The sequence below is a fragment of the Crinia signifera genome, chromosome 3 (genome assembly GCF_055691185.1).
Source record: "Crinia signifera chromosome 3, ASM5569118v1, whole genome shotgun sequence".
Lineage (NCBI taxonomy): Eukaryota > Metazoa > Chordata > Amphibia > Anura > Myobatrachidae > Crinia > Crinia signifera.
This window is the reverse complement of record NC_139219.1, coordinates 217,787,418-217,809,702: the sequence shown is the minus strand read 5'-3', so window position 1 is coordinate 217,809,702 and position 22,285 is coordinate 217,787,418. Positions and strand designations below refer to the sequence as shown.

General features: G+C 42.3%; 2 pseudogenes; one reads left to right on the top strand and one right to left on the bottom strand.

Annotated features, from left to right (window-relative positions):
- Positions 1–13,443: 13,443 nt before the first annotated feature.
- On the bottom strand, positions 13,444–13,566 carry LOC146066027 (5S ribosomal RNA; annotated as a pseudogene).
- Positions 13,567–16,617: 3,051 nt separating this feature from the next.
- On the top strand, positions 16,618–16,740 carry LOC146066042 (5S ribosomal RNA; annotated as a pseudogene).
- Positions 16,741–22,285: the final 5,545 nt, after the last annotated feature.

The following is a 22,285-nucleotide window of genomic DNA, read 5'->3' as shown; positions in this document are numbered from 1 at the left end:
TGATTTGTGGGTGGACTTAACCTCAACGGCCGCGTATGGAGAGCGTACGTTAATATGGAACGTACGCACGTTTGGCCGCACCGATCAGAATAACCCCCTTAAGCGAGCACCTGGGCAAGTTATTTCTCCTGCAAATAGTGCCGGACTACATTATAAATATGTCTAATTATAAATTATGAAAATCACCACCTCAGGAGCCAGCACAGTTGCCAAGTCTTCTGGAATGTCCGGGAGAGTCCCAAATTTCGTGTGGCCCTCCTGGGCTACTGAAAGTGTTTATCTCATGTATGCCACCCTTGACCTGAGTGAGGTGGGCTTTCTGGTGGTGATATGATGCTATTCACATTGAAGGGACATCCATGTCTTTCTGCATGTTGGGCTTGGTTGCCTGCTCAGTATTGCAACAGTTGGCAAACAATGGTGCATCAATCTCCTTCCACCTTAAAAAAAAAAGTATTTTTTGTTTTTTTTGCTATCGTACTTTCCAATATCTTCCAACAGTTCTGGGATTTGGGACAAAAGTAAGGACTCTAAAACAGTTGGGTGACATTACACAGACTACCCCAGCAGAGGGCAGTGAAGGATTGCATCACATTTCTCCCACTGCTAGAAATGTAATAGATCCAGGTTGTAGCAATCTTTTGAGCTTTTTAAAGGAACGAATAATAAACAAACCAACCAAGGTCGTCCAAATAAAAAAATATACTACAGGTTGAGTATCCCGTATCCAAAATGCTCGGGACCAGGAGAATTTTGGATAACGGATTATTCCGTATTTCGGAATATTTTAATATTTCAATTATGTATTTTGAAGTATCTTGCATGTATGCTGTATAAACACATAAAATACACACATATATATTTTATTACCACATAAAATACACACAAATATATTTTATTTGTTCAAAAAACAAGGTTTCAAAACAAGAAACAAAATTTGTGTAATATTTCAGATATTGAATTTGAATGCCAAGCAATCATTTTCTTGCACATATATAGTGCCAGTTACATATCATGTCACCAGTAGTGCTGTTACAAATGTCCCCAGTGAGTTTTTAGCAAAAAATATATATTTTTTTCACTTTCTGGAATGTATGGTTTTCGGAATAATTCGGATAACGGATACTCGGATACGGGATACTCAACCTGTAATACTAATAATTATAATAATAATCCTATATAATAAAAGGTTAACACTGCTCCTTATTTCTATGGGGGGAATTCAAGCATTTTTCTAACCAGCGGATGGCGATATTCAAAGGCACTGACGTTGTTATGTTTTTCCGTCATTTGGACAGGCTATTATAATAAAAAACAATGATTTTTGTAAATATTGATTAAATATGGGGTTAAATAATAATAGTCCGCTTTGCAGTCATTTGTGTAAGTCTATAAAAATAAACCCCTGGGGATGGTGGTAGTGCTGTGGCAAGAACTGTTTCACTAGCAGCTGCAGTAAATGGGACAGTCAATCACAAACTTTAAAAAGAGAAAACGGTAAATAGCAGCGCTTAGACCATTTTAGAAGGCTGTAATTATCCTATTAAAAAAGCAGAAATTGGACTGATTTTACATATATAAATACATTTTAATAAACAAATAAAAAAATATAGAAAAAATATGAATAGACGGTTGATAAAGCAATATTTTGTTTAGAAACAATTCAATCAGCATAGAGTAATGTTATCCTGGACAGTTCTTGGTAAGTGGAGGGGTACTGTCAGTTTCTAGTGTGCCCCTATGTAGTATTTAGGTAGATATATAAATTATTAATTACCTTCCACCATAAGTAAAGTGGCAGTCCTATGCTCCTGTTTGCCCCCTGGCAAGGTATAGCAAACTTTTCCAAAGGGTATCCAGTCCACCATGAAGGATAGCTGGCAGTAGAGAAGCTGGTGAAAGTGCTCCTATTGGGGTGCATGCATAAGTGAAGGAGACGTCTGGGGCTGGTCCAGGTCAGTCCACACTATAAAGCAGATGTACCAGGCTTGGGTGCAAAGAAACTGAGGGCTAACCACTGATGCGTTTCGCCGTGTCAAAAATGGCTTTATCAAAGGATGAAATTTGTGCAAGTCTGCATATATTTTTAAAGCAGCAATAAATTTCATGGCAAAATTGACCCGGTTTCTTGTGTAAATGACTGCCACTGTAAAAATATGGACAGACCCGCACAATGTGCAACTCGAATGCTATTAAATTTCACTAATAGTTTGCTTCTATATTCCTGTCACTCTCACAATATTTATAATATCCAGTCATAAAAAAGCTATTGTTAATTACCTTTATTTGAGAACAAAGGAGGTGACACTGTGGAGCCCTATCTGCAAGGTGTTTATATGTTCTGCCCATGTACAGTATGTGTGTATTTTCACTTAATCAGATACCTCTCTAGAGTCCCATGTCAGTGTGGCACTCTGAAAGAAATGTTCAACGTGTGTGCCTTGCCGGTTCTTCAGTGATTGTCTCTGGTCCCTTGACTTCACAGAGAGGTAAGTACCGCTAGTGCTGGTAATTATGTGAAGGTACTTGTGTATTATCACGGCACCCGGCTAAGCTACGTTGTCAGCGTAGCCGGGGCCGTGATAATACAGGAGGAGGCACTGGGAGCAGGGTGGTGTGGTTTATACTTACCCTCCTCCGGGCGACGATCCCCGATGACTCCTAAGCGGTAGCGACGGTTACCCGGAGGCAGAGACGGTCACTCCCCAGCGGCAGCGTTCAGTCCCCCTCCTCCGGCACTCGCTCTGTACGTAATTCAGCGTAGTGCCACTTGCGGAGCATCACATGGTTTCCCTGCTCCCCCAGCAGCACTACGCTAATTGCGTACAGCGTCCGTGGCAAGTGCCGGAGCAGAGGGACTGAATGCGACTGCCAGGGAGTTACCGTGGATCCAGCGGCGGGGAGTCAGCGGGGATCGACGTGGTGCCCGGGATGGAGGAGGGTAAGTATAGACCAGCCATTTTACCCCCACTATCCACATCATACCCCCACTATCCACGTCATACCCCCATTATCCACGTCGGCGTGGAGTTGATTTTATAATGTGTGGCGAGGGGACGCGTATCTGCGTCAACGTGGATACTGGGGGTATGACGTGAATAGTGGGGATATTAAGCATTGTTTTTTTAGGCCTCCATATTCCGCTAATTAATTAATTAGTCATACCCCCACTATCCACGTCATACCACCACTATCCACGTCAGTGTGAAGTTGATTTTATAAAGTGTGGCAAGGGGACGCGTATCTGCGTCAACGTGGATACTGGGGGTATGACGTGAATAGTGGGGATATTAAGCATTGTGTATTTTTAGGGCTCCATATTCCGCTAATTAATTAATTTATAATTCATTTATTTATAATTACTTTATAACCTAGAGATTTCCCATAGTGGACAGCATACATTCGCATCCCCGCTGTTTGCAATAACACTATGTTTAGTCAGCCTTCTACAATTATGTTTGGTACTCTTTACTTAGTTGGGCGCCCGTCGCGGGCATCGCGGGTACATTTATGTCTGGCCGCGACGCGACCGACGCGATGCCCGCGATTTCCCATTGAAACCCATGTTAAACATGGAAATCATGTCGGTCGCGTCACGGCCGGCCATAAATGTACCCGCGATGCCCGCGACGCGATGCTCCCGATTTGCCATAGGAATCAATGTTAAAAGGCCCGATGGACACGATTTTACTGTTAACCCCTTCCCGCCCGCGGACGTACCTGTACGTCACGGCAGCGGGGTAGTTTGCGCACCTTGCCGTACAGGTACGTCCCCGCTGTGTCATGTCGCCTTGTCAAGTGACAAGGCGACATAGTATAGATGGCTGCTGTCATCAACAGCAGCCGATCGTGTCAGTGCGCCCGCGGACCAATCAGAGTGGTCCCGCCCCGCCGATCGCTGTGATTGGTCAGTCAGTCCTGACTACACCAATCACAGCCTTTCTATTGTAAAAGGGGTGTTTTGCTTCTCTTCCCGGGCTCTAACCCTCTCACTGTGTTAGAGCCTTGGAAGGAGAAGCTGTGTCAGAGCTGTGTCAGAGTTTAGGCTGTGTTTAGGCTGTGTAAAATTGCGCTGATCACCACAATACCCCTGCCTATATCACCCTCCCTGTGGTCATCTGTGCAGGGATCACCCTCCCTGTGGTCACCCCTGCCTATATCACCCTCCCTGTGGTCATCTGTGCAGGGATCACCCTCCCTGTGGTCACCCCTGCCTATATCACCCTCCCTGTGGTCATCTGTGCAGGGACCACCCTCCCTGGAGTAACCCCTGCCTATATCACCCTCCCTGTGGTCATCTGTGCAGGGATCACCCTCCCTGTGGTCACCCCTGCCTATATCACCCTCCCTGTGGTCATCTGTGCTGGGATCACCCTCCCTGTGGTCACCCCTGCCTATATCACCCTCCCTGTGGTCATCTGTGCAGGGATCACCCTCCCTGTGGTCACCCCTGCCTATATCACCCTCCCTGTGGTCATCTGTGCAGGGATCACCCTCCCTGTGGTCACCCCTGCCTATATCACCCTCCCTGTGGTCATCTGTGCAGGGATCACCCTCCCTGTGGTCATCTGTGCTGTGATCACCCTCCCTGTGGTCATCTGTGCTGGGATCACCCTCCCTGTGGTCATCTGTGCTGTGATCACCCTCCCTGTAGTCACCACCTAATTTTGTGTGTTGTGATCCGTATAATTTTTCTGTACCTTATCCGTACACCATAATTTTTCTGTGCGTTATTCGTACCCCATAATTTTTCGGTGCATTTGTACCCCATAATTTTTTATGTGCGTTACTCGTACCCCATAATTTTTCTGTGCATTTGTACCCCATAATTTTTTCTGTGCGTTACTCGTACCCCATAATTTTTGGTGCATTTGTACCCCATAATTTTTTCTGTGCGTTATTCGTACCCCATAATTTTTCGGTGCATTTGTACCCCATAATTTTTTCTGTGCGTTACTTGTACACCATAATTTTTCAGTGCATTTGTACCCCATAATTTTTCAGTGCATTCGCACACCATAATTTTTGCAGTGCATTTGCACATTGTCAGTGCTACAAAACCCCACACGTGTTGAAGCACCTCATAAATACATACACCAATAAAACTATGGCCCAACGAACATATACTGCCGAGGAGGCATACGCGTTTCTGGCCTCTGAAACTGAGTCTGCTAGCGAGGATGAGACAAATTTCCGTTTGTCATCCTCTTCATCATCTAGTGACTCTGATGAACCCCCGAGGAGGCAACGCAGGACTCCCACTGCAGTAGTCGAGTCCTCTGACCCCACATGGACAACCCCTGAAAACTACGTACCCCAGGTCCCTGAGTTCACAGGGAATCCAGGAATACAATTTAATTCAGCAGGGTTCAGAGAGCTGGACTTTTTTACATTTTTTTTTAGTGATGATTTAGTTGATCTAATGGTCACCCAGACTAATGTTTATGCCCAACAATTTATTGAGCAAAACCCCACCTCTAATTATGCCCAGCCCCGCAAGTGGACCCCTGTACATAAAAATGAAATGGTTATATTTTGGGGCCTTGTACTGTGCATGGGGCTAGTAAAGAAGCCCACGATTAGGTCCTACTGGAGCACAGACATCTTATACAATACACCAATGTTCCGTGTGGCTATGTCAAGGACCCGCTTCGAAGCGATCCTTAGGTTTCTCCATTATAGGGATAATGCACAGTGCCCACCCCGGGATGACCCCAATTATGACCGGTTATATAAACTTAGACCCCTAATAGATCATTTTAGTACCAAGTTTGCCCAGGCATACATCCCCGAGAAGCACATTTCAATAGATGAGTCCCTGGTACATTTCAAAGGGAGGCTCCAATTCCGCCAGTACCTGCCAAGTAAGAGGGCAAGGTATAGCGTGAAGATGTACAAGCTGTGTGAGAGTACATCAGGGTACACACACAAATTTAGGATATATGAAGGTAGAGACACAAAAATAGACCCCCCACAATGCCCCCCCTTACTCGGAATTAGTGGGAAGATAGTGTGGGATTTGGTGCACCCACTGCTGGACCAGGGATACCACCTGTACCTGGATAATTTCTATACCAGCGTCCCACTATTCAAAAGCCTCGCTTCCAGAAGTACTGTGGCATGCGGCACTGCACGTAAAAATAATAGAAGCCTCCCTAGGTCGCTGCTTGGGCAAACACTTAGAAGGGGCGAGAGCAGGGCATTATGCAGCGACAATGTACTGTGTGTCAAGTATAGGGACAAGAGAGATGTCCTTATCTTGACAACAGTGCATGGCCATAGCAGCACCCCTGTCCCAGTGCGGGGCACAAGTACCGAAACTACAAAACCCAACTGCATTGTGGATTATAATAGGTACATGGGGGGGGTCGACCTGTCAGATCAAGTGCTGAAGCCTTACAGTGCTATGAGAAAAACAAGGTTCTGGTATAAAAAATTAGCTGTACACATAGTACAAATGGCACTGTACAACGCATTTGTACTACATCGATGTGCAGGCCAAAGGGGGACATTCCTGGAGTACCAAGAGGCAGTAATAAAGGCCCTTATTTTTGGCAACCAGGAACAGGGGGGCCCTAGTACTTCTGGAAGCGAGGCCTCGCGAATTGTACCAGGGCAACATTTTCCGAGTGAAGTCCCCCACACTGGAAAGAAAGGAAGGTCCCAGAAACGATGTAGAGTATGCTACAAAAAGGGGATAAGAAAGGACACAACTTACCATTGTGAAACCTGCCCCACACAACCAGGCTTGTGTATCAAAGATTGTTTTAAGATATATCACACTTCCCTTGAATTTTAATGTACTCCACACAGCTTGTACAAAGAGCCGCATGCCATTACCTTCCCTTCTGAGTCTTGCCATGTGTCCAAACAGAAATTTACAAACACATATATGCTATTGCCATACTCAGGAGAAAAAGCACCCCATAATATGTTACACAATTTCTCCTATTAACCCTTGTGAAAATGGCACATTTTGATCTAAAGTTACATATTAATGGAAAAAATTAGTTTTTTTTTTTATTTTCACAGCCCATAACAATTTGACAAAACACCAGTGGGGTCAAAATGCTCACTACGGCCGTAAGTGAGTTCCATGAGGGGGGCTAGTAACAAAAAGGTATCACTTGCTTGGGATTTCCACTGCACAGGTACAATATGGGCTCTGCAAATGCAAGATGGCGCCCGAAAACCATTCCAGCAAACTCTGTGATAAAATGGCACTCCTTCCCTTCTGAAGCCTGCTGTCTGCCCAAATAGCGTTTTACAACCATATATGGGGTATTGCCATACTCAGGAGAAATTGTGTAACAAATTTTGGGGTGCTTTTTCTACTATTGCCCTTTGTGGAAGTATAAAATTATGGGGTGAATCTACAAATTAATGGAAAAAATTACATTTTTCATTTTCACGTATCGATGCCTAACAATTTGACAAAACACCAGTGGGGTCAAAGTACTCACTATACCCATAGATGAGTTCCTTGAGGGGTGTAGTTTACAAAATGGTATCACTTGTTGGGGTTTTTGACTGCTCTGATACAACAGGGGTTCTGCAAATGCAACATGGCGCATGAAAACCATTCCAGCAAAATCTGCGCCAAAAACGCCAAATGGTGCACCTTCCCTTCTGAAGCCTGCTGTCTGCCCAAATAGCGTTTTACAACCATATATGGGGTATTGCCATACTCAGGAGAAATTGTGTAACAAATTTTGGGGTGCTTTTTCTACTATTGCCCTTTGTGGAAGTATAAAATTATGGGGTAAATCTACAAATTAATGGAAAAAATGACATTTTTCATTTTCACGTATCGATGCCTAACAATTTGACAAAACACCAGTGGGGTCAAAGTACTCACTATACCCATAGATGAATTCCCTGAGGGGTGTAGTTTGCAAAATGGGGTCACTTGTGGGGGGGTTCCACTGTATTGGTGCTTCGGGGGTCTTGCTAATGCGACATAGCACCCACCAACATTCCACCAGAATCTGAGCTGCAAAATCCAAAAATCACTCCTTCCCTTCTGAGTCCTGCCATGCACCCAACTGGTATTTTTTGGTCACATGTGAGGCATTGCCGTACTCGGGAGAAATTGGGCCACAGATTTTGGGGTGCTTTTTCTCCTTCATTCCTTGTTAAAATGACACATTTTGAGCCAGAACTGCATTTTTGTGTAAAAAAATGTAATTTTTCATTTTCACTGCCCAGTTGTATCAAAATTGGTGAAACCCCTGGGGGTTTGAAATGTACACTATACCCCTAGATGAATTCCCTGAGGGGTGTAGTTTGCAAAATGGGGTCACTTGTGGGGGGGTTCCACTGTATTGGTGCTTTGGGGGTCTTGCTAATGCGACATAGCACCCACCAACATTCCACCACCAAAAATCACTCCTTCCCTTCTGAGTCCTGCCATGCACCCAACTGGTATTTTTTGGTCACATATGAGGCATTGCCATACTCGGGAGAAATTGGGGCACAGATTTTGGGGTGCTTTTTCTCCTTCATACCTTATGAAAATGAAAAATTTTGAGCCAGAACTGCATTTTTGTGTAAAAAAATTTAATTTTTCATTTTCACTGCCCAGTTGTATCAAAATTGGTGAAACCCCTGGGGGTTTGAAATGTACACTATACCCCTAGTTGAATTCCCTGAGGGGTGTAGTTTGCAAAATGGGGTCACTTGTGGGGGGGTTCCACTGTATTGGTGCTTGGGGGGTCTTGGTAATGCGACATAGCACCCACCAAAATTCCACCAGAATCTGAGCTGCAAAATCCAAAAATCACTCCTTCCCTTCTGAGTCCTGCCATGCACCCAACTGGTATTTTTTGGTCACATGTGAGGCATTGCCGTACTCGGGAGAAATTGGGGCACAGATTTTGGGGTGCTTTTTCTCCTTCATACCTTCTGAAAATGAAAAATTTTGAGCCAGAACTGCATTTTTGTGTAAAAAATTTAATTTTTAATTTTCACTGCCCAGTTGTACCACAATTGGTGAAACCCCTGGGGGTTTGAAATGTACACTATACCCCTAGATGAATTCCCTGAGGGGTGTAGTTTGCAAAATGGGGTCACTTGTGGGGGGGTTCCTAAATTTTAGCATTTTATGGTGCCTAGAAACCTACATGGTGCCTAAAAAATAATCTCATAAAAAGGAGGCTCCAAAATCAAGTAGGTGCTCCTTCTATTATGAAGCCTGTGGTTTGGTCAACGTGCACACTAGGGCCACATATAGGATATTTATGAAAACAAAAGAATTGGGGGAATCAATTTTTAGTCACATTTCTCTAGTAAAATGTACTGTGTTCCTTAGAAAAATGTATTAAAATTGCAAATCTGCAAAAAAAATGAAATTTTGAAATTTCACCTACACTTTGTTTTAATTCCTGTGAAACACCTAAAGGGTTAACAAACTTCCAAAATGCTGTTTTAAATACTGCGAGGGGTGCAGTTTTTGAAATGGTATCATTTATGGGGGTGTCTCACATACAAGTCCCTCAAAGTCACATCAGAACTGAACTGGTCCCTAAAAAAATCAGTGTTTGAAATTTTCTTGAAAATTTGAGAATTTGCTATTCATATTGTAAGCCTCCTAGTGTCTAAAAAAATTAAAAGGAAGTTGAAATAATGATGGAAACATAAAGTAGACATATGGTCTATGTTAGTTATTAACTATTTTGAGTGGTATGATTATTTGTCTCACAAGCAGAAAATTTAACATTTTGCAAATTGCTAAATTTTCCATTTTTTTCCGACATTTTGGTATTTTTCACAAAAAAACACAGACTGTATCGACCCAAATTTACCACTAATTTGAAGTACAATGTGTCACGAAAAAACAATCTCAAAATCACTGGGATAAGTAAAAGCAAAAAAAAAGTTATCCCCACTTAAGTGATACATGTCAGATTTGAAAAAAAGGGCTCTGTCAGGAACGCAAAAACTGGCTCTGTCGGGAAGGGGTTAAATGCCTCAATGGACCCGATTTGGCCATAGGAATCAATGTTAAATGGGCCACAGAGCCCAAATAAGCACAATTAACCCTTAAATGTCCCCCCAAATTTTTAACGCCACCCCACGATCCACGCCAACCCGAAGCGTGGCGAGCGCAGCGAGCCCGCGAGGGGCGGCGGTACGCGTCCTCCGACCTTTTCATGCCCTACTATCCACTAGGGCGTGGAGTGAGAATAGAATAGTGTGGCGAGCGCAGCGAGCCACCGAGCCCGAAGCGTGGCGAGCGCAGCGAGCCCCGCGAGGGGACGCGGATACCTTCACAGTTATACGCGTCCCCTCGCGGGCTTCACAGGTGTCCGTGGTGACGCGGACACCTGTGAAGCCCGCGAGGGGACGCGTCTACCTGTGAAGGTATCCGCGTCCCCTCGCGGGGCTCGCTGCGCTCGCCACGCTTCGGGCTCGGTGGCTCGCTGCGCTCGCCACACTATTCTATTCTCACTCCACGCCCTAGTGGATAGTAGGGCATGAAAAGGTCGGAGGACGCGTACCGCCGCCCCTCGCGGGCTCGCTGCGCTCACCACGCTTCGGGTTGGCGTGGATCGTGGGGTGGCGTTAAAAATTGGGGGGGACATTTAAGGGTTAATTGTGCCTATTTGGGCTCTGTGGCCCATTTAACATTGATTCCTATGGCCAAATCGGGTCCATTGAGGCATTTAACAGTAAAATCGCGGTCAATCAGCCTTTTTAACATTGTTCCCTATGGGAAAATCGCGGTCATCGCGGTCATCGCGGGCATCCCGATTTACCCGCGATGCCCGCGATGACCGCGATTTTTACCCCCGACGCCCGCGATTTCAATCGATGGCGCCCATCTAGGTAAAGAGTACCTTATGTTTTTATGTTTTTATTTATTGTTGCAATTGCCTCTGTAAATTCAAGTTAATGTGTGTTATGCAACTGTTCTTCCGATATCACTATGTCAACTTTTTCACTACATTGCTACTATTATATGTATTTAGTTCAATGTAACTTTGTGCTCACTATGTTTGTTACTATTTTTCTTGTTACCATGGTGATGCTTATGCTGTTTGTATGCGACGTCTATTTGTAATGATGTATCACTGCACTAAACGGAAGTGGGCATGTTCTAACTGCCTCCACCTGACTCACCTTGTTTTGCTGTGTTCACTATTTAAAGAGGTATGTTTTGTATCACTGTCATCCTGATGAAAATGTTTCCATAATATTGAAACGTTGTTCACTCTACAGTTGTTTGAGTACGTTATTCAAGCTAGGAGTGCCGCACCTACGTTGAAGATATATATATATATATATATTCTTAGAAATGGCGAGTGTGTTGGTACTTCTGTATCTATATATTTGGGTTGCTTTTTAATTAACCTTTGTTACTGTGATCATAGCTTTCTCATGCACCCTAGATAAGCTCATTTACCTAAAACCTGTGACAGCTGCCCCTTTAATACTAATTCAGGTGCTGTGTTTGGGATCGTCTCACCTTTAAAAGCCATAAAATAATTGGCAGTTGAGCTTTAACCCAGGAAAATAACACATGTTCATTTTAGCTATGATGTGCAAACAGTTGCCAGGTTCCCATGAAAACCAGTTGTTAGTGTAGGACTTGCAGTGAAATGGGGTCCCTTGGCGATGGGCTGCAAGCTTAAATGCATTGATCAATTCATGAACTAAAACCCCATTATTTATTTAATTTATTACTTGAATGTTAAGGTGAGTTAGTTTGTTGTAGTGAGTACTGGGCCCCCCGTGTTTGTATTTACTAAAGTGTGTGGTCACAGGCCACTGCACCCCATTCTGGGAAGTGGGTGCTGTTTGCACCCCATTCTTAGGAATGGCGAGTGTATCTATCTATCTATATATATATATATATATATATATATATATATATATATATATGTAAACAAAGAATGAGTGGCGCCACTTGTGTACCCTCAGTCCAGGCACCAGATATCAATAGGCAATATCCCCTTAAATTCAGGGGTGTCAGCCAATCTTCAAGGTTAAAAGTAATGGTAAGTTACTCGAAGTAAAATGTGTACATTTAATAAATGAAGATGCGGCGACTGATTGCTCTAAGATAGTAAATACTATGTGTGCTGGTCCGCACTTTAGAAAATCAAATAAGTTATCTAATAACTAGTTGGTCTAAAACACGATAAAAAATATATAATAATAATAATATTTTTTTACTATGGATAAAAAATGTCAAGAGGTAAGTATAAAAACATATGCATTTATTTAAACAAAGTAGATAGTATGTCCCTTTAAAAATACAGACAATTTTAAAAAATATATTCTAACCTAAAAAAATTATAAATAAGTATAAGGTGCAATAAGAGAGAAAAGGGTAGCTTAACTTGTATAGATGAGACAGGAGGGCTAGTAAGTCCCAACGCGTTTCGTCCTTCTGACTTTATCAAGGGGTGCAAGTAGACTGAGGCCAGACCTATATTTATACTAATATGTCTCCTGTTTCCAGAGTGACATCACTTCCTGTCAATCATTAATTACAAACTGGAAAACGGGGTGAAAGACAGTACATATATTGATCCCCTATGCCTTATATGGTGGGGCGCTATAGTAATACTAAAGCAAAACAAACAGATTCCTTATACATATAATAAGACTGCTTAAAAAGCTAAATTGGATGTGTGCGCGGTACTTCCGCCACACATCCGGTGTCCGGGTAGCGCTACTGCGCATGCGCCCGCGTCTAGTTCATAAGAATGCCAGGATTCCGAGTGAGGTACTCTTCTGCGCTACTGCACATGCGTCTGTGACGTCCGGGTTCTCTAGTTGTTAGAACGACGTCTTCAGACTGGGCACGACGTCTGCATTCTCTGTTAGGTTCATTGCACAGTTCTTACTGCGGCGGCCATTTTCATGTAGACTGCTGGTCCTTTCCTATGCTCAGGACTTGCGGTGGCCATTTTCTAATCGGTTTTTCTTATGGCAATATAGAATAGGATGAAAAGAGATACGTAAATAGACTTATAAAGACAAATTATATTGCTAGCATATATGATTCGTATGTTATAGTGACTGATCAGCGGGCATTGGGTCATTCCAAGGTATTAGCCATATTAAATGCAGGATAACCATATTAAGTGGACAATGAAAGATTTTTAAAGTGACAAGTGCACTAGGTATCCATATTATGTGGATGTTGAGCGTTTTAAAGGTGACAAGTGCACAAAGTGATACGTGCACAAAGTGAGTGGTGCTTAATGATTATTTAAATAATCGATTGGTGAGTGTACTAAGAGTGATGTGTTTATAAATAATTCAAGGGTAACGATTTAATTATATATTGACTTTATTTAGTGTATAGCAAATCGCTAAAAGACCTAAATAACATACAGTGTTAAGTCATAATTATCAATCTTGTGATTTGAAACCCTCCCTTGGGTACCACAATGTAATTTATATGTGACAACGACCAAAGTTCACCAGCATAGACTACAGCACTGAATTTTCCCGGGTGGTCTCCCATCCCGGTACTAGTCCAGCCCAACACTGCTTAGCTTCCAAGATCGGACGAGATTGGGCGTATACCAGTAATGTGGTGTGACTGTAGCAGCGTGAACAGGTCAGATGCAAAGTCCTCCGAATCAGTGGCTCTTAAGGGAGGGTATTCTAAAGTGATAGTGCTTGGTGAGAATTGAATTAAAAGGGGGTGATGATGCGAGATGGCGGCGAATAAAAAGATAAAAAGATAGGACCTTATAAAAATGGGGCAATTTCATAGCTTTCATTAAAACCGTCTGGATGCATGGTTTTCAGTTCAAATATCCAGAACATTTCTCTTTGTGAAAGTTTATTGGCTAAGTCGCCTCCTCTGGGGCCTAGTCTCACGTGTTCGATTGCCTTGAAAGTAAGTCCTTCTGGGTTGGCGTCATGATGAGTCTGGAAATGTTTGTAAATCGTATGGGTATCCACTTTGTTCTTAATGTTCCTACTATGCTCTTGTATACGTAGTTTGAGAATCCGTTTTGTTTTGCCCACATATTTTAAGTGGCAAGGACATTCCAGCAGATAGATCACCGAGGTTGTGTTACAGTTTGTGAAATCTTTGATTTTGTATTCCTTACTGGTATCAGAGTTCGTGAAGCTTTTCCTGTTTGGGTGTACATGTTTACATATGTTGCATTTACCGCACTTGTATGTTCCTTTGCACTTAGGTCCTGATGGGTTCTGGTCATCTTTTGTGGTTAGAAGACTGGGTGCCAGAATGTCCTTCAAACCTCCTTTAACCTTTCAAAACATGACCTGACAACAGCAGAAGCATCACTACTAAGCAAGGGACTTAACTTCGCACCAACTGGCGGAATGAACAAATTTGAGACTTACATAGACCTGAACAAATTTGTCAGAAAACTGACACTCAAGAGACATTTTGCGAAAAAAGAAAACGCGGCAATAAGTAACTACGAAAATAGGTCTAAATCAGGGTTGAAACCCAATTCAAAATACTATCCAATCGAATCCAAGGGTAACCACATCAACATCTTCTTTGATCTCGTTAAAAAGGACTTATGTGAAAATGAAATACAACCAATACAACAGAAGAACTTATCCAACAAGGAGAGGGAAGCACTTAAAACACTTAAAGATAACAAGGAATTAGTCCTCAAACCGGCTGATAAGGGGGGGTGGTTGGTCATTATGGACCGTGAGAATTATGAGAAGGAAGCTAACAGACTCCTGGGGGACACATCTTCATATACGGCACTCAAGAAGGACCCCACGGAAACTTTCACCGACGAACTACGCACTTTAGTCCTACAGGGCCTTCGGAGTAACACTATCACGAAAGAAGAGTACCAGTTCTTGATGAAGACCAACCCCATCACTCCCATTTTCTACTTCCTGCCCAAGATACATAAGACTCTAGATAACCCACCTGGTCGCCCTATTGTGGCAGGAATAGACTCCCTTACATCCGGACTCTCTGAGTATGTGGACATATTCCTGAGTAAATATGTAAGAGAATTGCCGGCATTTTTAAAGGACACCACTACAGTTTTAAACCTTTTAAAAATTTTTGAATGGGACGATTCCTTTAACTGGGCAACCATCGATGTCCAGTCCCTTTATACATGCATAGATCATGAGATGGGAATAAACGCGTGCAAAGAATTTCTTGAAGAAGATACCGAACTGGATCCTAACCACAAAACCTTCATATGCGATGCAATGAAGTTCATTTTAAGTCACAATTATTTTAAATTTTTAGACCAGTTCTTTTTACAAAAATGCGGGACCGCAATGGGGACGACGTTTGCCCCGAGCTTTGCGAATCTTTTTATGGGAAGCTGGGAGAGACGTTTTATCTTTACCAATCACGTTTTTAAAAATAATGTCAAATTTTATAAACGTTATATAGATGACATTTTAATCGTTTGGGAAGAAACCTTTGAAGAATTCTTGAAATACATAGGAGGTAACCAGTTGAACCTAAAATTCACATCAAACTTTAACAGAAATCAAATTGAATTCCTGGACCTCATACTACAAGGGGAAAACAAGTCAGTAAACACACTCAACTTTGTCAAAACAGTGGACACCAACAGTTATTTACATTTTAAAAGCAACCACCAACGGAAGTGGAAAGAAAATATTCCCTACTCCCAGTTCCACAGGATAAAGAGGAACTGCAGTAAGGAGGATGAGTGTGCAAAACAATTTGAAGTATATAAGAAAAGGTTCGAAGAAAAAGACTACCCCCAAAATATTCTACAACAAGCAACATCAAGAATTCAAAACACAAACAGAGAGGAACTCCTACAGTATAAAACAACATCAAATGAGAAGAACAACTCTACAGCCTTTATAACCACCTTCAGCCAACATGAACCAAAAATAAGAAAATCATTGAACGACCATTGGAATATCCTTTTAATGGATCCAATACTTAAAGAGATTCTCCCCCCACGCCCTGCATTGATCTTCAAGAAATCCAGAAACTTGAAGGACATTCTGGCACCCAGTCTTCTAACCACAAAAGATGACCAGAACCCATCAGGACCTAAGTGCAAAGGAACATACAAGTGCGGTAAATGCAACATATGTAAACATGTACACCCAAACAGGAAAAGCTTCACGAACTCTGATACCAGTAAGGAATACAAAATCAAAGATTTCACAAACTGTAACACAACCTCGGTGATCTATCTGCTGGAATGTCCTTGCCACTTAAAATATGTGGGCAAAACAAAACGGATTCTCAAACTACGTATACAAGAGCATAGTAGGAACATTAAGAACAAAGTGGATACCCATGCGATTTACAAACATTTCCAGACTCATCATGACGCCAACCCAGAAGGACTTACTTTCAAGGCAATCGAACACGTGAGACTAGGCCCCAGAGGAGGCGACTTAGCCAATAAACTTTCACAAAGAGAAATGTTCTGGATATTTGAACTGAAAACCATGCATCCAGACGGTTTTAATGAAAGCTATGAAATTGCCCCATTTTTATAAGGTCCTATCTTTTTATCTTTTTATTCGCCGCCATCTCGCATCATCACCCCCTTTTAATTCAATTCTCACCAAGCACTATCACTTTAGAATACCCTCCCTTAAGAGCCACTGATTCGGAGGACTTTGCATCTGACCTGTTCACGCTGCTACAGTCACACCACATTACTGGTATACGCCCAATCTCCTCCGATCTTGGAAGCTAAGCAGTGTTGGGCTGGACTAGTACCGGGATGGGAGACCACCCGGGAAAATTCAGTGCTGTAGTCTATGCTGGTGAACTTTGGTCGTTGTCACATATAAATTACATTGTGGTACCCAAGGGAGGGTTTCAAATCACAAGATTGATAATTATGACTTAACACTGTATGTTATTTAGGTCTTTTAGCGATTTGCTATACACTAAATAAAGTCAATATATAATTAAATCGTTACCCTTGAATTATTTATAAACACATCACTCTTAGTACACTCACCAATCGATTATTTAAATAATCATTAAGCACCACTCACTTTGTGCACGTATCACTTTGTGCACTTGTCACCTTTAAAACGCTCAACATCCACATAATATGGATACCTAGTGCACTTGTCACTTTAAAAATCTTTCATTGTCCACTTAATATGGTTATCCTGCATTTAATATGGCTAATACCTTGGAATGACCCAATGCCCGCTGATCAGTCACTATAACATACGAATCATATATGCTAGCAATATAATTTGTCTTTATAAGTCTATTTACGTATCTCTTTTCATCCTATTCTATATTGCCATAAGAAAAACCGATTAGAAAATGGCCACCGCAAGTCCTGAGCATAGGAAAGGACCAGCAGTCTACATGAAAATGGCCGCCGCAGTAAGAACTGTGCAATGAACCTAACAGAGAATGCAGACGTCGTGCCCAGTCTGAAGACGTCGTTCTAACAACTAGAGAACCCGGACGTCACAGACGCATGTGCAGTAGCGCAGAAGAGTACCTCACTCGGAATCCTGGCATTCTTATGAACTAGACGCGGGCGCATGCGCAGTAGCGCTACCCGGACACCGGATGTGTGGCGGAAGTACCGCGCACACATCCAATTTAGCTTTTTAAGCAGTCTTATTATATGTATAAGGAATCTGTTTGTTTTGCTTTAGTATTACTATAGCGCCCCACCATATAAGGCATAGGGGATCAATATATGTACTGTCTTTCACCCCGTTTTCCAGTTTGTAATTAATGATTGACAGGAAGTGATGTCACTCTGGAAACAGGAGACATATTAGTATAAATATAGGTCTGGCCTCAGTCTACTTGCACCCCTTGATGAAGTCAGAAGGACGAAACGCGTTGGGACTTACTAGCCCTCCTGTCTCATCTATACAAGTTAAGCTACCCTTTTCTCTCTTATTGCACCTTATACTTATTTATAATTTTTTTAGGTTAGAATATATTTTTTAAATTGTCTGTATTTTTAAAGGGACATACTATCTACTTTGTTTAAATAAATGCATATGTTTTTATACTTACCTCTTGACATTTTTTATCCATAGTAAAAAAATATTATTATTATATATTTTTTATCGTGTTTTAGACCAACTAGTTATTAGATAACTTATTTGATTTTCTAAAGTGCGGACCAGCACACATAGTATTTACTATCTTAGAGCAATCAGTCGCCGCATCTTCATTTATTAAATGTACATATATATATATATATGTATATATATATATATAATCATTGCATGGCCGGCAGGGGGTCACTAAGAACAGCTCAGCAGGCCACTCCTGGCCTGCAGGCCACAGGTTAAAGACTCTTGCAGTAAGCCTACCTCCCAACAGTCCCGAAAACCTCGGGAATGTCCCGGTTTTAGGGGACATTCCCGCGTCCCTCCCATGGCCGGCAGTGTCCCGTGGCGAGGGGGGCTGTTGGGAGTCCCCCTGTCGGCTGCTGAGCAGCGGGGAATAAACGCTGTGCGCATGCGCACAGCATCTATTCCCGCAACCAGGGGCATGGCTAGAGGCTCACAGAGCATCTGGGTCATGCCCTCATAGCGTCAAAATGGGCCGCAAGTATAGGCCATGCCCCCGAAATTATCGGCACGCCTGCGGCGCGCAACACACTGTCCCTCCTCCGTCCCCAAGAAAGTTGGGAGGTATGAGTAAGTAGTTCTCTGTTTTCCAGACCCATATCGATTATCGATGCTGTGAATATGTACTCAGCTCTGGGGGACATCTCTATACAAATCCCAGCTGCTGTTACATTAACATATTTTCGCGCATCCTCTGAGTCACATATCGCATCTCTGGTGGCAGTAGCTTACAACTTTAAATCAAGCCTATGGTGTTTAAAATCCAAAAAGATGAATACACACCAAAATTTACCAAACTTTCAATAAAATTTTCACCTCTGTTCATATTCAAATAGATTTAATGAAGTCAGATTTATTGACCTCTATAAACCTGGCAAACACCATGCTCCTGAAGCGCCACCAGGCCAATTTACTGTACCAGGGCTTTGAAACTCTTACTAACATAATGACAAATAGGATACACATTATTCTGCCACTTCTGATCTGGCTTGCTTGCGTATTCTTTGTTACACCTAGGCAATCATTAACTGGAATTCAGTGGACCATTATGACCCTTACAAACATGTAAATAAAGTCACAGGCAATATTATAGTTAATCTAGAATTTTCAATTAAATTGCAAGGTGTTATTTTTAATAGACAGTCTCTGACACATTTTACATGTTATAGAAGGGTATTCAATGGCCCTGATGGTGAGCTATGACAGCAAGCAGTTCCGACAGCTCGCCGTCAAGTATACTCCTCCCTCCCCTTCACTTGCCATTTCCACCTCGCTGGTTCCTTTTGGCGAGGTGGAAACAGCGAGTGTGGCCATTAAAACACTGGGGCTCACCACAAAATGCAGCGGACTCGCCATTTAAGGGGATCCTTACCATCCTCTCATGGCGAGGATTTCTCCCTTACATTGGGGGTTTGACGGCAAGGATGGCTTGTTCTCAGCAAGGAAAAGCCATCCTCACCGTATAAACCCCCTTGCAGGCCCGCATTAAATACTACCAGTGGTTAAAGTGAGGGGGAACGAGGTGGAACTGAGTTCCACCACATGTGATGGTAGGTGGAACTAATTTTACCTCTCCTATGGCCTTACACAGTAATTCCAACTGAAAAACATCACCCACGTCAATAGATAATGCAGCCACATACGAAATCCCCTTCCTAAGTACCCTGTGGCTCCATGGTTCTATTCCACCTGCGGCCCAACCCTTTTGGTACACACATAAGTTACACCACCTCTTCTGGACTCTAAATACTACCCATTATATACATATAGTCAATGGCATAGGGGCAGCTACTATGGTGCCCCGGCCAGTGCCTTATTAACAAATAGGCTGATTAGACTTCAGCCAAGGGTGCCAGGACTGGGAAAAAGCCCTGTAGGTGACGACTGAGGAATAAAATGAAGCCCTCATTTATTCCGTGGTTGTTAGCTATCACCCGTCCCAATGTACAGTGGGGTGTAAAGTACAATAAAAAAACAATAAGGAACCAGACTCCAACTTGCCTCCGGGTAACTGGAAATAACTTCTGCCACTGGACTGCAGTTTGTATGCAGAGCAGATCTCTCAGATAATGAACCCAGCAAACAGGATAAACAGTCTAATGGTGTGCTGGGTTACACCCAGCTAGCAGGAAACTCCTAGGTGCAAGAAAAATGGCAAAAGTAAGTCGCAAGGCCAGTGACACTGTACTGTTTAAAACCACAATAACAATAATTTGAATAAAAAAGAATCGGACTAAACATCTTAACAGCAGAGGCTGCCATGTTACCTTAATCAAACCCAATGAAAAATACCATACATTTCATATCCTACAACAAATAACACACACCACATTTAAATTGGCAAATGCACCCCTCTAGCAGCCCCTCTCAATTACTTAAAAGAGCAGTATCCTGCCCAAGGTGCACAGCTCAAATGGTTTCAGTTTTCTCTTTCTGCTGACATAGGTGGCTCATTCATCAAGATGGTGTCACTGACTTCTTGACTGGCGCCGTGAAACTACACTAGCGTCTGCTAAATGAGGACATTGTTGATAATATGGGTTCTGAACAGGATATGGTTAAGAGTAATTTTAGTAGATCTGATAGAATGGCATTGAATGCACTACGTGATAACCCCTCCTTAATTTTCAGGTCAGCAGATAAAGGTGGTGCGCTCGTAATACAGGAAGCTGATAAGTACCATGTACAAGTTATGAAGCACCTCAATGATGAGTTTACTTACAGTTTATTAAATAATGACCCCACTGATGTGTTTAAGTGTGAATTGAGAGAGGTGTTACAAAGAGGTGTTGATTTTAAATTAATTTTAGAGAAATTGATGAATAGCCTAATACCATTGTACCCTATAGTCCCAGTATTTTACTATATACCTAAATTACATAAATCAATGACAGATCCCCCCGGCAGACCTATAGTGTCTGCCAGGAAGTCTCTTTTCCAATTGCTGTCGGTATACATTGACAGTGTCCTACAGCCGTGCATTAGGATACATCCTTATTATCTGTTGGATACTGCCTCCTTGCTACGTAAGTTAGATCAAACCTCGGATTGGGGAGATGATTTATGGCTCTTTACGATTGATGTAAGTAGCCTTTATACAATAATCCCTCATAAGGAAGGCTTGGCGGCAGTACAACAGTTTCTTTGTAATAATGATGTGTATGAAGGTCCTAATGTTGATCTACTTATAGAATTATTGAATATAATTCTGACAAAAAACTTGTTTCTGTACAAAGACAAATTCTATGTGCAAAACGTGGGTTGTGCGATGGGAGCGGCAGTATCACCGTCCTACGCAAACATGTTTATGTTTCTGATTGAGGAAAAATTGCTGTTTTCTGACCCCTATGTGTTGGGTAGAATTGCTTTATATACCCGCTACATAGACGATCTCCTGGTGTTCTGGAGAGGTAATCCAGGTGACCTGATACAAATCATTGAGGCTCATAACAATAGTAACGGTCCAGTTAAGTTTACTTTTACTTATAGTTCGAGCCAAGTCCATTTTTTGGATGTTAACATCATGCTTAATGAAAGAAAAATCAGTACATGTTTATTTTCTAAAGAATCGGATAGGAACAATTTACTGTTACCTACAAGCTGCCACCCTAAAGGTTTGATTCATGGACTTCCATATTCGCAACTCTTGCGTGTATATCACATTAATTCAGATCCTGATACAGCTGATACCCAGATGAATTCTATGGTTGATAAATTTACAGCACGTGGGTATGACAAACAAGAGTTGCTAATAATTAAGGATAAGATTCTGAAATTGGATAGACATGAGCTGTTAACTGGTACAAAATCCAAAACCATCGATCAACCGGTCTTTCCATGGGTTAACACATTTAACCAGCGAAGTACTAAAATCAACAGTGCAGCGAAAAAACTGTGGCCGATGGATCAGACTGACCAAGAATTGAGGTTGGGTAACATACGCTTAATGTCCTGTTATAAATGCCCACCCAATCTAAGGGATTTCTTAGTGAAAACTTACACTCCCCCTGTTGATAGATCTAAAAAATTGGGGTGTATACGATGCCCGTGCACTACCTGCAGGAAATGGTCCCTGGACCTGCATTTTGCCACCCACATACAGGTAAACGAATTAACATCAGACATACTCTTACCTGTAATACTAAGTATGTAGTGTACCAAATTTTATGTCCCTGTGGCCTCAGTTACATTGGTAAAACTGAGAGATCTTTCAAAGAAAGGATGGCAGCCCACCGTTCTG